This window comes from Hylaeus anthracinus, unplaced genomic scaffold (genome assembly GCF_026225885.1).
Source record: "Hylaeus anthracinus isolate JK02 unplaced genomic scaffold, UHH_iyHylAnth1.0_haploid 11997, whole genome shotgun sequence".
Classification (NCBI taxonomy): Eukaryota; Metazoa; Arthropoda; class Insecta; order Hymenoptera; family Colletidae; genus Hylaeus; species Hylaeus anthracinus.
The window spans coordinates 15,005,293-15,019,908 of record NW_026534344.1 but is presented as its reverse complement, the minus strand read 5'-3'; the positions used below and the strand labels follow the sequence as shown (position 1 = coordinate 15,019,908).

General features: G+C 32.5%; 1 long non-coding RNA gene across 1 annotated transcript in view; it reads right to left on the bottom strand.

Moving 5' to 3' along the window:
- LOC128889248 (uncharacterized) overlaps positions 1 to 14,345 on the bottom strand; it is a 20,007-nt gene extending 5,662 nt beyond the window's left edge. The window contains exons 1-2 of the long non-coding RNA XR_008460393.1: positions 14,256 to 14,345; positions 13,951 to 14,045 (exon numbers count right to left, since the gene is read on the bottom strand). This is a non-coding gene — a long non-coding RNA (uncharacterized LOC128889248). The remainder of the gene's footprint in view (positions 1 to 13,950; positions 14,046 to 14,255) is intronic.
- Positions 14,346 to 14,616: the final 271 nt, after the last annotated feature.

Genomic DNA, 14,616 nt, shown 5'->3' with positions numbered 1-14,616 from the left:
AGAGTCGGCGAACGACACTCGGCTTTTGCTTAGCTCCTATTGGCTAAAGGTTGACAACGGGAAAATCATTCGAAAAATACCGTTTCTGACAGATTCATAACATGATATTACGATATCTCAGTTGTACGTGGACCGGTTTTATTGATTTTGGTTTTATTCGAAAGCTTATATGCGGTTTACATGAAAAAAATGCCTTTAAATTTAGAAAATATTGCAGGCATATTGAGATATTCATGAAAGAAATGTCAGGTTAGGTTGGAATGGACCATCTCTCCTGTAAAAGATACGTGGTAGCTCCAACGCCATATATACGCGATGACGGATAATTTTTTATGTACTTGGTGCCGAGTTAGAATCCTACCAAACATTAATACATAAAACGCTAAGTAATCGGATGTTTCTTCATTCCCGAGTGATCAGGGTTATATTTTATTAACAAACCATCCATAACAATCGATATGCATACATTTATGTAACTGTATAACATGTTAGACGACACGTACGTTGATATGAATTGTTTTTTTTTATTGTGTTTTTATAGTTACATCCACCTCATTAGCAATTACATGAATTTCTGGTAAGTCTAAATTTGGGTGAATAGTTTTGTTTGTTTAAGGAACATGATTATGTTATTACAATTTTCAATTGTATTGCTGGCGTTTTCGATTTTTTCATGGATTTTGAATTTTCTTCTTTCTCGTTGGTACTTGACGCAGGAGGTGATGATGTGTTCTATTGTGTTTGGTGTATTGCAACTGGTACAGGTAGGTTTTTCTTGATTTTTGATTAGATGGATATCAGTGAGATTTGTGTGTCCAATTCTCACTCGGTTGATTACTACTTGTTCTTTTCTTTTGAGTGTTTTGACCGGTCTAGTTTCGTAGATGTCGTTCCTGATTCTGTGTATTAGAGTTTGACGGGAGTTTTTCCATACAGTGTTCCATTTATCTTGAGTGGTCTTTGAAATAACTTTTGTGGGAAGTTCTAGGCATAGTTTCGCTGCTTGGTCCGCTTTGTTTCTCCGACTATTGCGTTTAGTCCTGTGCCCATTATCTAGTGAACGTGTGCAAAATCCACCTCTTCACATCAACACGTAATTTAACTGTTTATAATAAATATACTTAGTCAAGTATTTCGTGTCTCGTTATTTTGTGCCCCCTTTTTCTCAACCTCTATTATACAATTCCACCATACTCTTTTAATGTTTCATTACGATTTCCTGTAGTTGTTGCATCCATTCGAATATTCAGTGGTTACAAGTAAATACTTCACAATATTCTGTGACCAGTAGTTTTATTTTAGGATGTTATGATGTATTGACCACAATTTTAGGGTTTATACGATTGATATACTGTGTAAATTGAAGTGTCCGAATCGTTTATATATCCACATGCAAATGTTGCAACTATCGATGCGGGGAATATTATGCTGTTGCAAAAAATTGTATCAGATATGGATGATGTTCGTACAGATGTGTACAGTACTGTGCAAAAATCTTAGGCCATCATGAAAAGCTTACATTTCACTTTAATACATCTATGTTAATAAAATAAATGTTTGTGTGTTCCTTTATATACACTAGTACAATACATATAATAACATTGACAAAAATTATTTAAAAGATTTAGAAGAGAATGAAGCATTAAAGGTTATGAGTCGGCTATTTGAAAGTTCTAATTTTAATATTATTGAACATGACTGGGATCATTCGGACAAAATGAGAAGAAAATGAGAGTCAAACAATGCAGATGATCTGTTTGAAGTATTACAAACCGAATGGCAAAATATTTACAAAATTATATGAAAGTTGTTTAAGAAGGGTTGACGCTATCACGAAGGTAAGCGGAGTATTTTAATACTTATATTAAATACTTATATTATATTTAATATTTATATTAAATTCCCCTTTGAATTTGTACTACTTTTATCTAATTTCGGAAAGTATACTGTGCACTGTACAATAGTGTTAGTTACATTATAAAATATGCAATCTAAATCGAAATTTGTACTCTTTTTTTCAGTGGTAAAATTATAAAAGATGTAATGTACCATAAGACGAGATCAAGAATTCACTATGCTTGGAGTGCAATATTCACATACGTCATTGCATTGTTCCATAATAATCGTTATAATAAAAAATAAACAATATAATCAGTTACATCTGTATGTAATTGGTTTGTAATTTTCTTTGATTTATATATTCTATCTATCTTTTATTTTAAACATATTTACTTTTCCTAATTTGATTTTCGCAATAATACCAAGTAATCGAAAATTCTAATTATTCAATTAAGATTTTATATTTTTAGCAATACACATTCCGTTTCAGATATTTGTTTGTATTTCAACGAATGCTTATGGTCTTTTATAACACTGTAATACAATTGTACTTCCTTCTTCTGGCTCCACATCGTCATTGTTTTTTGAGACGTCGGTGTTGTTGGTGTTCTCTTCTTATAATTCAAAATTCTAAAGGAATGTAAATTTCGGATGACCTTGGTAGAGTGGAGGTATAGTACTCGAAAGTGAGTAAACATTAAATTGAAAATACTGATCATACGAGACGTGAAAGGATTCCAGCGAGTCATTAAAATTTCACAGAGAGAAATCAGAAGGTGATGCCATTAAAAATGTTTAAAAGTAGCATAACTTGAGTAAAAGTTTTTTATAGATACACCTGCCTGATGCACTTTCAATTCCATTACTTTATCCATCCAAGTTGTCAATTCAACGAACACTTGTACCAAAACATATAATTCTTCTTTGTAATTGCAGAACCTATTAGGCATTTCTATTGTATTTTGATGATATACAAATCATAGAAATTCAGCTAACGTTTAGATGCTTCCAAAGACTAAAGCTGAAACCTTCTAAAACCTTTATCATTATCATTGAACCACCAGTCCTCATTGATAGACTATCTTTAGTTCCTGTAACGGCAGCAACATCGCTATGTTTCCAATATATTTCGTTAACGCGTTCATTAAGCAGTATTATTTGCCTCAGTGGTTCTTGACATATCTAATACTAGCTGATACTCTAAAACTAAAACATCCCGCGGTTTCATTCTTAAGGAATAGTATTTTTATTCTACGTCGTTCGCGTTTGACTTGCAAGGAAAGTTCGGCAATTAACAGACATTGAAAAATTGGAATTTTTAGAGAAATAAAATTCATCGCGACCTAATCACAGTGTGGCCTTTTCCTTTTTGGCCTAAAATAGGTACTAAAGGTAAAGACACTCCTTGAAAATAATCCAGTTTTGAAATGATCTGTTTTGCTAATATCTCTGAAACCATGAGCGATATTGAAAGAACTTTAAACATAAAATTTAATGATTTTTAACATGTTATAACTAGATTGCGGATCTTTATCTATTCATAATATGTCGAAATATGCAAAATATATGCAGCATATGCTATATGCAAAATATGCAAAATACAAAATATATTTTTGGAATCATCTAATCATGACATAAATTTCTGCCCAGGTCCCACTCGTCTACCTATTTTCTATAAAAATATGCATTTCCATAAATATCCACAATCTAGTTATAACATCGTAGTGAGAAATTAAAATTGTTTTCTAACGTACATAGTCATCTGAAGGTCAATATATTATAAATACGTTTGAATTTGTTTTTTATTAGCTACAAGACTACAGTAATGAAAATATCTTACCACACTTAAATACATGACCTTGAAATCGTAGAATATATGACCTTGAGATCATTTTTTTTCTATTATATCATGTCTATCGACAAACCAAAAAATGTTTCCTTATCACCAAAAGCACTCGAAATATTTAAGCTGCAAGAGTTAGATGGAACACCCTGTATATGTACCATGTTCATTAGGACACACTGTATTTTTATGACTGTATTTTTATTTTAATTTAAAGGATTTCAATTACAAAATGTAATAACTAGACTGCAGATTTTTATGCATTAATAGGGAATTTGAATGCGCAAGAAACTACAAAATGCACACAGTATGCAAGATTATAAAAAATATTGAGTGTAAAGTTCATACTATAATATTTGCAGAGTAAAATAAATACCTATTTAGGTCCAATTTTTGTAGGTACGTTAACCAAGATTTTATTTTGCATAAAAGTCTAGTAACAATAGGGAACCTATATTATATTATAGTTAATATTTTATATTCATGTATTTTATTTTTTGTAGTTTAAGTTAAAATTAAAAGAAATAAATTTTATTTCACTTTTGCTTCTTTCAAATTTCTTTGTGTATGTCTTACTAGTTGCGTCCCCCGGTTTACTATTTATTTTCCGTCGTTTGCGTTCAACTGACAGTTCAACCACATGAGCACCTTTGTGAACCAGTCAGTGACTGTCTTTTTGTTTTTCGTAACACAGATATTTCAATCGATATTTTTGATTCTTTATTTACAAATATTGAGATTTCGAACTGAAACCTTACCTTTATCAAAATAAAATATAGCCTATATCCTTCGTCAGAATGCAATCTATCCCCTTGCCTTTTATTGAAATCTGTCCAGCGGTTTAGGCATGAAAAGGTAACAGAAATGTATTAGGGGAACCAGGAAGTAATGTCGTTTCTTTTACATAAAATTCAAACAAATAAATTTATATGTTTTTATTTTTAATTAATTATGTAATTGTCCTCGTTATCAATAACGTTTTATCATCTAGTGTGCAAATTTTCAATAGCTGGTAAATAATAAACAAGTACTTGCATTTGCAGAAACGACATTACTTTCTGGTCCTCCTAATATATAACAAACGATACCCTTAGCTCAATGAGATTCACGAACACAATTAATACTCAGAAAACGACGCTATCCATGTCCGACACGTAATCTCAGGCCATGAAAGTTTAGACAATTGAAACCATTTAGCGCAACCTCCAAAACGGTTACCTGGTCCAGCCCGCTTTGCAATTAGAAATGAAATCGTTGAGATGAATCGTTAAGGGACTAACGGGAAGGACGCCCAGCAAGAAGTCACGTATAAAGAAGTCACAGTGGGTCCATAGGAAGTAGATTTGATATTCGAAACAGCATCGTCTCTATAATGGATCCATGGGGTTGGATTTCCCATGGAGTGACCGCAAGGTGGTCCATCAGGTTTCTCAGGCCCCCTTCGTCGGGACCTCCGTCGAAACTAGGCTCCCATGGGGTCCCGTGAGCACAACCAGCACCTGCCCACGGTCACCGCCCTACTGAAAGCTTCTCCTTCCACTAAACGACTTCGCGTCGCCTGCTACCGTGGTGTTGAACGTCGAACGATCGAGAATGCAGCCGGTAAAAAAAAAAGACAGAGAGGTTTCACCAGCAGCCCGTGCTCCGATCGATAACAGCCAGCTAATTAATTCGTGTTCCTCCTACGATAATTGGATGGGCTATCCGTTGATCGATACTTTTCCACTTTCCCACGTAAAGCGTTCAGCCAGTAGGCAGTAGTGGGCACCTTCTATCGGGTCGCCCTCAGTGATTGCTGCTACCGTTGATCCAATAGACTCTGAAACGTTCATCTGTTCCGCCTGTAATTGCCCCAGAGATACGGCGACGTCTCGATCTCCTTTCTCACGTGTCACCGACGCAGTAAATTTCATTGCGCCCGTGAGCCCTAGGTTCGGGCTCATGTGAAACTCTATCATTACTGCTGAGCGGGAATTCGACAACCGTCGCATCCACGAGAATCATAATTGAGCTTCATTACGAAAGTGGTGTAAGTCCATTTTTCTTACTTTCGAGATTCTACGTTTTCCATGGTTTTGATGATATCGATCAATGAAGACAGGTTCGTTGTATGCTTTCCATGCTCGCGGATGAGTAAATTCATCAAGTGTTTAAAGCATATACTATAGGTAGACTGCGGATCTTTATGCAAACGCATATATTTATAGAAAATAGGTAAACGAATGGAACCTGGGGAGAAATATATGTCATGATTAAATGATTCCAAAAATATATTTGTTATTTTGGATATTTTGCATATAGCATATGTTGCATATTTTTTTAATATTGTGCATATTTTTTGCATAAATGCATATCCGATTATTGAATGGTCCGCCAGAATAAATAAGATATATATGCCTAAAAGATTGATCAGCTACGATCGACAACGTGTTCTAATTTCAATTTGGTAAGTACTGTATTGATATACAGTGAGTGGCGAAACAAAGTCGATGATATGACGTGTAAACAGATAGAGTCACGCTGCAGTTAATCTCCATTTTCTTAGTTAAAGTCTGGAGAAAATGGAGAAAAAGTTATAGATAAAATGGAATCAGTATTAAAACGAAAAGTACACTTTCATATATTACTCATAATAAGCAAGATTTTAAAGGGTGAACACGTTGAGGCTCCAGAACCATAAGAGGCTCTGGCACATCCTTGGAGTAAATTTAAATATGCTTCTATGACATCATGTGATGTAGAACGCTCTTTTTCGGCGTATAAATTAATTTTAACAGATAAGAGGCATCAATTTACAATCGAAAATATTGACGAAACTATTATTGTATATTGCAATTTAAATTATAATAAATAAAACAATAAAAAATAGTTATTAAATAATTATGTAGTAATAATAAGTAGTTGTTATAAAATTATTTTATACATCCATACATATATTCCCTATACTTATATTTAGCATATACCTTGCATACATCTTCCATATATTTTGCATATATTTTGCATATTTCGATATATTATAAATGCATAAAGATCTGCAGTCTAACTATAGGTCATGAAACTATTGGAACACGTACGGAGTAATGATGTTATGAAAAATAACGAAAATAATAAACGATTTTGCAATGCTTTCTATTTAAGCCATGAGAAAGAGGAACTAGTTCAGATATAAGGTCTAAATAAAATAAGAACTTAATAAATTTGTCATTAAAAGTGGTATAACTTTTATTGTCATAAAAACCGTATAGAAAAATTGAAAATATTATAAATAAACGTTAATCAGCTGTCTGAAATATTATTAAAAGATTTGAAATAATAGATTTCACCCGCGTGGAATACTATTTATTTTATGTCGTTCGCGTTCGACTGTTTGTTCAACCGCATGTCTTTTGTTTTCCGTAACTCAAATGTTTCAATCGATATTTCTCATTGTGAGTCTAACGATGCCACAACTTTATGTACTGAATTTTTATCAAAATAAAACATAGTCTATGTTGCTCAGGGATAGTGTAGCTTTCTATTACTGAAAGCATTTTTAAAATCGGTTTAGTAGTTCCGGAGATTAGTCGAAACAAACAGACAGACAGACATTCGAATTTTATTTATATAATTATTTATATAATTATTTATATAATATAAGAAGAAGAAGAAGAAGAAGATAGAAGATAGAAGATAGAAGATAAATAGAAATATATAAATAAACATTCAATTTCCAATAAAACAACAATATCAAAGTAAATTGATGACGAAAGGCCATAATATTGAAGAAAATTATTTAAAGAAGCTAACAAAATTAATGCTAAAGGAACTTTCTAAAGTGATAAGAGATACACATTATTCTACCTAATATTAATACTAATAAAATTAACTTTCATTACTTGTGCCAATCATTTTGTAACTCAAATTGTATAGAATTGTTTCATTTCGATTTCTTATAGTTATAATTTTATTTAAAAATCAGAGAATTCAAACAGTTCGTTAGCCAGAGTTAGATTTATTTTAAACAGTGCTTGCGAATGTGGTAATACCTAACTACAGTACCTTATTATTAATTGTTATTGTTAGTTATAAGGGTTATTTAAAGAATTAGCCTTTAAATCAAAACAAAAGGCACGCGGCGAGTACAACGACTCGTTAACAATGCATGCACGCACAAGACTTGTTAGCCGTCCGCTCATTTTACAATACCTTTCCTTTATCGTAGATGTAGCGTACTCGATACCTAAAAATACCGAATGCTAGAACATTTAGCGACGAGATTAAAATTGTGTCGTCTCTCGCAACTGCTTCAATAAGATAATTGATTGTACGTAAAAGAAGAATCCAAAAAAGTGAAATTTTGACATTATCGCCGCATAGAAAGAATTTAGTTTAAAAGTGCAAATGTATCAAGAAGATACCAAAGTCAATAGAAAATTTGAAAATTTGAGAGAAGAAAAAAGTTTCTACACCTTAATCTCGAAACAAAATTGAATATATTATTTGTAGCAAATCCAGTGAATCTAGTGTAATAGTTTATATGTGAAAGCTGGGCTCACGAGGCATGTGTGGATATATAATTTATCATATGTGTATTACAATTGTGATCATAGTATTGCAAAAAAGCAATTGGATTTTTTATGGTGGCTGGAGCTAGCCACCGTTTTTTCAGAGAGACTATTTAATCTCGTTTAAAAATAATTTTATGATAAGTTTAAAAATGTTTTTGTTCTTGTTTGTCCTCAATTACGTAAATACACATCTCTTAATTATCTTAGCGTTGTTTTATTTTTCTTTATGTACCTTGATATATGCGAAATATCGAGAAGAATAGAGTAGCCAGGGCTACCCTCTTTCCGCTATACAACTATAATAACCTTCATCTAATTTCTAGAAATTATAATTATGTAAACTGTAATTTGATTTATATTAATCCATCGAAACTCAAGTCTTTCCTATGACAAAATAAAATCGGTAATGTCATAAGAAAATTAACATTTTTTAAACGAAAATTGTTGAAAAATGTGTACCTTTGATGTATGTACTGATAATTTATACTAAACATCATAAATTGTTAAAAATATGTTTGAGATATTAGTCTTTGCTTCGTGTGAGAAATAAAGGTCTAGTTTAGATCTCTATCTTCTCGAATAAAATTCAATTGCATCGCAGTAGGCGGATTGGTGAATTGGATCATATCGAGTGAATCGAGTTTTAGAGTTGTAGCGACTAGAGGGCCATTCGACAGGGTCACGACACGACAGAACAGCGGCAATGGCAACTAGAGGCCATGCCGCCGCTGTCTCTAAGTTCTCACGGGGTTCACGAGAAAGCGAGTCCCTCTCGCTTCCTCTATAGCTATGCTTGGCTTCTTTGCTTCGCCCGATTCGTCTTTGTCTGCCCTATTGCTGCAGATTCAGCTAGATGTATCCAGCCCGTGAACTTTCAACGTTAACGATACCTGTCCCAAGATCAAGAACGAATTCAAATAATGGTCGAGAGAGTTTCGATCGAGTTTCTATTAGCCTCAGGAAATAATATGTAAAGGGAGAGTTTCCTAATCTGGACCACTCGAACTATTTTTAATGTTTTATGAGACTTAAATACTTAAATTCTTAGCCTACCGCTTAATCGCGGGTCTTGCGATGCTGTAGTTTTCTTTTTGTATTATTTATGCATGTTTTGTGTCGATATAAATGTATTAACCATCGTTTATTTTTTTTTTTTATTTATTTTATTTATTCTAAGCATTTAAATCCTTCTGGGTTTATTTTGCTTTACAAAAATAATACAATTGAATACCATAGTATATAATACGTTAGTAATATCATAACGATACAATATAATACAAGTAAGTAAAATAACAAGGTCCGTCAACACTAAGTGTGTAAGTTAAAATCTTTTAAAAAGGAATTGATACTTATACAAGCTTTAACATTAGGCTTCGCTATGAGCGAGGTAGTTGAAGGCTCATACTAAGTAGAGCATTCGTTAGCTTACGTGTTTGAACCATCGTTTATTTCTTTCTGCATTTGTTTCTATAAGGAAACAAAATACACACGATGGTTTATAAGCTATCAGAACAATAGTTATTTTGCAAAAGCATCTTCAGACGTAAAATGTTTGGCGTATTTACGGTTTCGATTAAAAATTATCATAAATTTTATTTTAGAATTATTCGATAAATTCGAAAGATTCTCATTCAGAAGTCAAAGTGCCAGTGATGTCTGCTTAAGAAGAAAATTATCAACAGCTATTCCGTTGTAATATTCGAGTGATACTGACGATTCTAATATTTAATTATGATATGTTCACAAAATCGTACATTCATAATGAAATATAACCGGATAATGATGAATTGTCTCATATTACACGCTATTGAAACAGATCTAAAGATTGTACCTACTAATCGGAAGAGCATTTGAAAAGTTACCGATTCATTGGCGATGACTTACTCGAACTTATGGTTAATGAATGAAACATCTGTTATGAGCAAAATAAACACAAAATTTTAACAAGAAGAAAATCTTACAGTAGTCAAAATGAAAATATTTCTTGGCATAATTATAATGAAAAGTCAAGTATTTAAATAGAGATACAAGAAAAAGATTATTGATCGGCGCAATATTACACTAATAGACCATCGTTTTCAAATATGACATCACGTGATAGATTTCGCCAGATTTGGAACATATGGCACGTTGCAAATATTCAAACATTAATTGGCTCTAAAAAACTCGAAAAGATTCAGTCTATCTTTAACTATTTATTGAATAAATCAATATATACTTAAAAAAGAACTTTCATTTAATGAAAGCATTATTTCATGCCCTGAAAATTATTCATAAAAATGTACAATTCGTACATTTATATTTACATTTACATACAACGTATATTATATACAGCTAAAAGTGAACAGATTTGCGATTTAGAAATATATTGTACGGAAAACAGTAACATAGAGCAGATCATATCATTACTGGATATATGTATGTTTAGGATATCACGTGTATATGGACAATTAATATAATAGAATTAACAATGCAGAATTTCTTATAAAAAATGGTACGCGAGGTTGCGGTACAATTAAAGCAAATATCGAGCTTTTCGACAGCTCGATGGATTTACGAATGAGAACTGTAGAATTAGCATTTAGGTGAAATATTGAATATTGAAATATTGAAATATTGAAATATTGAACATAAGCATAAAAACAAAAGACCATATATACGGTTTCTACAATACATCTGGCAGAATTAACAAAATCGAATAGAATAGAGATCAAAATGTAGAACTATCTCCAAAAGAAGTTTTGGAAAATATGAGAAACTACTAACGTAATTTGTGTAGTCTGTTGAATAAAGTAACTTGAATTCTGAAATTAAACCTGTGAGATCCTAAGGTGGATCAGTTCTTAAATTAAAAATATTAAATATTCAAAAAGAAGTTAAACAATCCGGATGATGACGATACAGCGATTTTCAGCTCCTTAAAATGTATAGGATGAGCCAAGTAAATGTAACAAGCTATGACTTCGTTCTTAGTACATTTAGAGAAAAAAGTCAAAGGAAAAAGATGAATCGTTCAAAATATGTTATATAATTGTTAAAGACATCTCGTAAATTAATCATTTCTTTACCACTGTACTTTAATACATTTTTTACATTTTCATTTAAATAAACAATACAATTATCGAATGCACATGCACTATTCCACTTATAAAAAAAACATGGTCTTATAAATACAGTACACTTTGAACCATTCATCTTTTTCCTTTGACTTTCTTCTCTAGATGTACTAGTCATGAAATTAGAGTTTGTTACACTTACTTGGCCCACCCTGTATAATCAATTACCAGAATACACTCTGTGATATATTCCTTGTTTTAAAAATTTACAAAGATACGTGTCGACTGACCTAATATTTCAGAGTCTGCTTCTCTAGTTTTCAATTTTCCTTACGTCCCTTGCCTCACCTTAGAATGAATACTATAACGCGTGACGTAAAGTAGGAAGTTTACTTTGAAACGAAACCAACAGGATATAAATGCGACCGCGTTCAAAAACGAAAGATCACAGAATAGGGAAATACAATTTCGTCGGAAACTACGGATTTCTCATAGGCTCAACCTGGGAAAGTCTTTGTTACGGTTGAATCTCCCAGGATTGATGAGAGCAATCGCGAGAGGACGGAAGCTGAGAAGATACAGGTGAAGCAGACTTCTCTGGGTCCAGGTTCACTTGTTCCGGTGGGAAAAATCGCTCGCCGATGGGACTTTTGCATATATTAATCTGTTTCAGGGAACCATCCTTTCCTTCCATGCCGAAGGAGTCCCTTTCACGGGACCTCTTCGAGATGGGTATTGACGGTCGGAACACCATCACAGAACTCTACCTGTCGCTCAATGGAAACAGGATATACCTACCTGTTACTTTTTGTGGGAAGATTTCCTCGGTCGCCGATCTTTCAGCGCTCGAACTCGTGAGAGTCTACGAAATAATATGTGGAAGGATTCACTCAGTTTCCGGCGAAGGTGAAATCCTCTCGTGTATCGAGTTTCAAAGAAAATCGATCCATTTTTAAATAGTTATTCGTCTATTTGAAAATCATTCGAAGCACTCGTATATCTTCCAATACATTAATCTATCCTTGAACTAACAATGGTGCCAAGCTATTCGTCGATTTCGCATATAAGGTAATTCTTACGAAGATACCCATGCTGGTACTTTTATATTTATTTAGTAATATAGAATTTAAAAATAAAGAACTTTTGTCAACGACTAAAGTTCTTTTTATTGAAGAGACATTCATTATTTATAATTTAAATAAATTGTCAATAATTTTACTTAAAAATGCAGAGTTAAATAGAAAGTGATTCGTTACACACAAATAACATCAATTTTATTTATTACATATTCTGAAGTAAAGGATATTAGAATATAAACTTATTGAAATATGTGGATAATAATTTTTGTACAATTATAAACAATTATCTGGAGTCCCTCCATTTAGGCTATTAGTAAAATCAAAATTTTAAATTACACGAAATAAAAAAAACAAAGTACTCTTATAATCTACATTGCTATTATTAAAAATATCATTTTTTCTTCATTTTTATTTTTTGATAATTTGTATTAATTAAAATTGCACATTGGATCCATACACCATTTCATGACCTATTGTTGGCATTTCCTATACCATTGCTCAAAAAGTTATTTTTGAAAACATTTAGTACATTTGTAATTGAATATAATGGAAATAGGGGTAGCCTTGGCTACTTTTTTATTTTTAGTATTTTGCAGAAAACAAAGAAGATAATGATAGAAAAGACAACACTAAGATAATTTAGGGAATTGTATTTGCGTAAATAAGAACAAACAAAAACTAAAACATTCTAAAATTTAACATTAACTACTTCGTTTGATTAAGCTCATCACTGATAATATTATTATTTATTTTATGATTTTAACAATATGTGATTTCTTACTATTCAAATAAATTTTATCTTATAAATGGGATATTGTCTGTCGTTACAAATGAATGACAATTTCTCGTTCCACAAATGGCTAGTTCACGTCTTTCTGCTAATAATTTTGAATGATCTTTATATTTTTGTACCGAGCTGAATTGATAATTAATTTTTTCGATATTAGCGGTATTTTTATATAAAAAAAAGTACAATTTAATAAATCTTCGTTTCCATTTCGAAGATTTTGGAATTAATGTAAGGTGGCACGTTTTCGCAACTTCAAATGGTAAAAATGACCATGTGACGTGTGATGAGATTCCTGCGTCACAGCTTAAATCATTAATTTTATATATATTTCACTTGTCTATCGGCAAGATCAGGTCTTTGTCGCAGCAGTACCGTACGGGCCCTGGCTCGTATGCGAATTTGTATCTCAACTTTGGAATATCAGAATTCGAACGGCAGGAAATTTTTAAAGTAAATACATTATTGATTTCTACTGAAAACACCACTACAGAATTTATTCGATAGATTATTTGGGTGTTATTAATAAGGGTGTAATGTGATTTGAACAATTTAAATACAATAATCAATTTGAATTTATAATTTTAAACGCATTAAGATACATTTATAAACATATAAAATTGTCGGGAAGAAAAATAGAGATGTAGATATTCAGTGCACAACAAAATTAATATAAGTACCTAGGATATCAATTTAGGGTTACCCCGAAAATGAAATATCGCATTTATTGATATCCCAGTGATCACAATCAGAGTGTTCATTCAGAATATATATATTGTGTTAGAGGGAAACAACTCACCAATAATTTTATTTTATTTTTCTAAATGTAATTCGAATGGTTCGAATGTTCGCCTTCTTTCCTTCTTACGATATATACGATTTCGCTCGGAATACCTGTTGAAAAGAGAAGCACACCACACGCGTAGATGATTTTAAGCTAATTATCAATTAAACAAAAGCGAAACTCTAATAACAGAAATAAACAAACGAAATAAAACTAAATAAATAAATTAAATATAAAGTTAATATATAAAACCGATTTTAACAAACGACCCGAGTTTTGCCTACCGCTTACTTCGTATTACAATAGTAATGGATACGCACTCTAACTCTTAGACGGTTCGCTTGGGCTATTCTCGCGCTCACCACGACTGTACGAGAAGAAGTGATTTCGGCTCGTGCCTTGCTCTACCACGTAAACTCGGTGGAACGTTCTAGAAGCTTTGGAGACAAAGGATCATAGAACCACGTGATCGTCACCAGTTCATAAAAAAAGTCTTCGAAATTTCGCGACTCGGTACACGCGAGAATTTGGTATTTACGAGTTGTACCTCGTCTCGCGTCTCGCGCCCACCAAGTGGCTCGGCTCACGTAGCGACAACGTTGCGCGAGGACGAAGTACACGGCAATTTCATGCTACGGTTTCAATATACGAAGCAGAATAACGTTTAATTTTAATACGCAA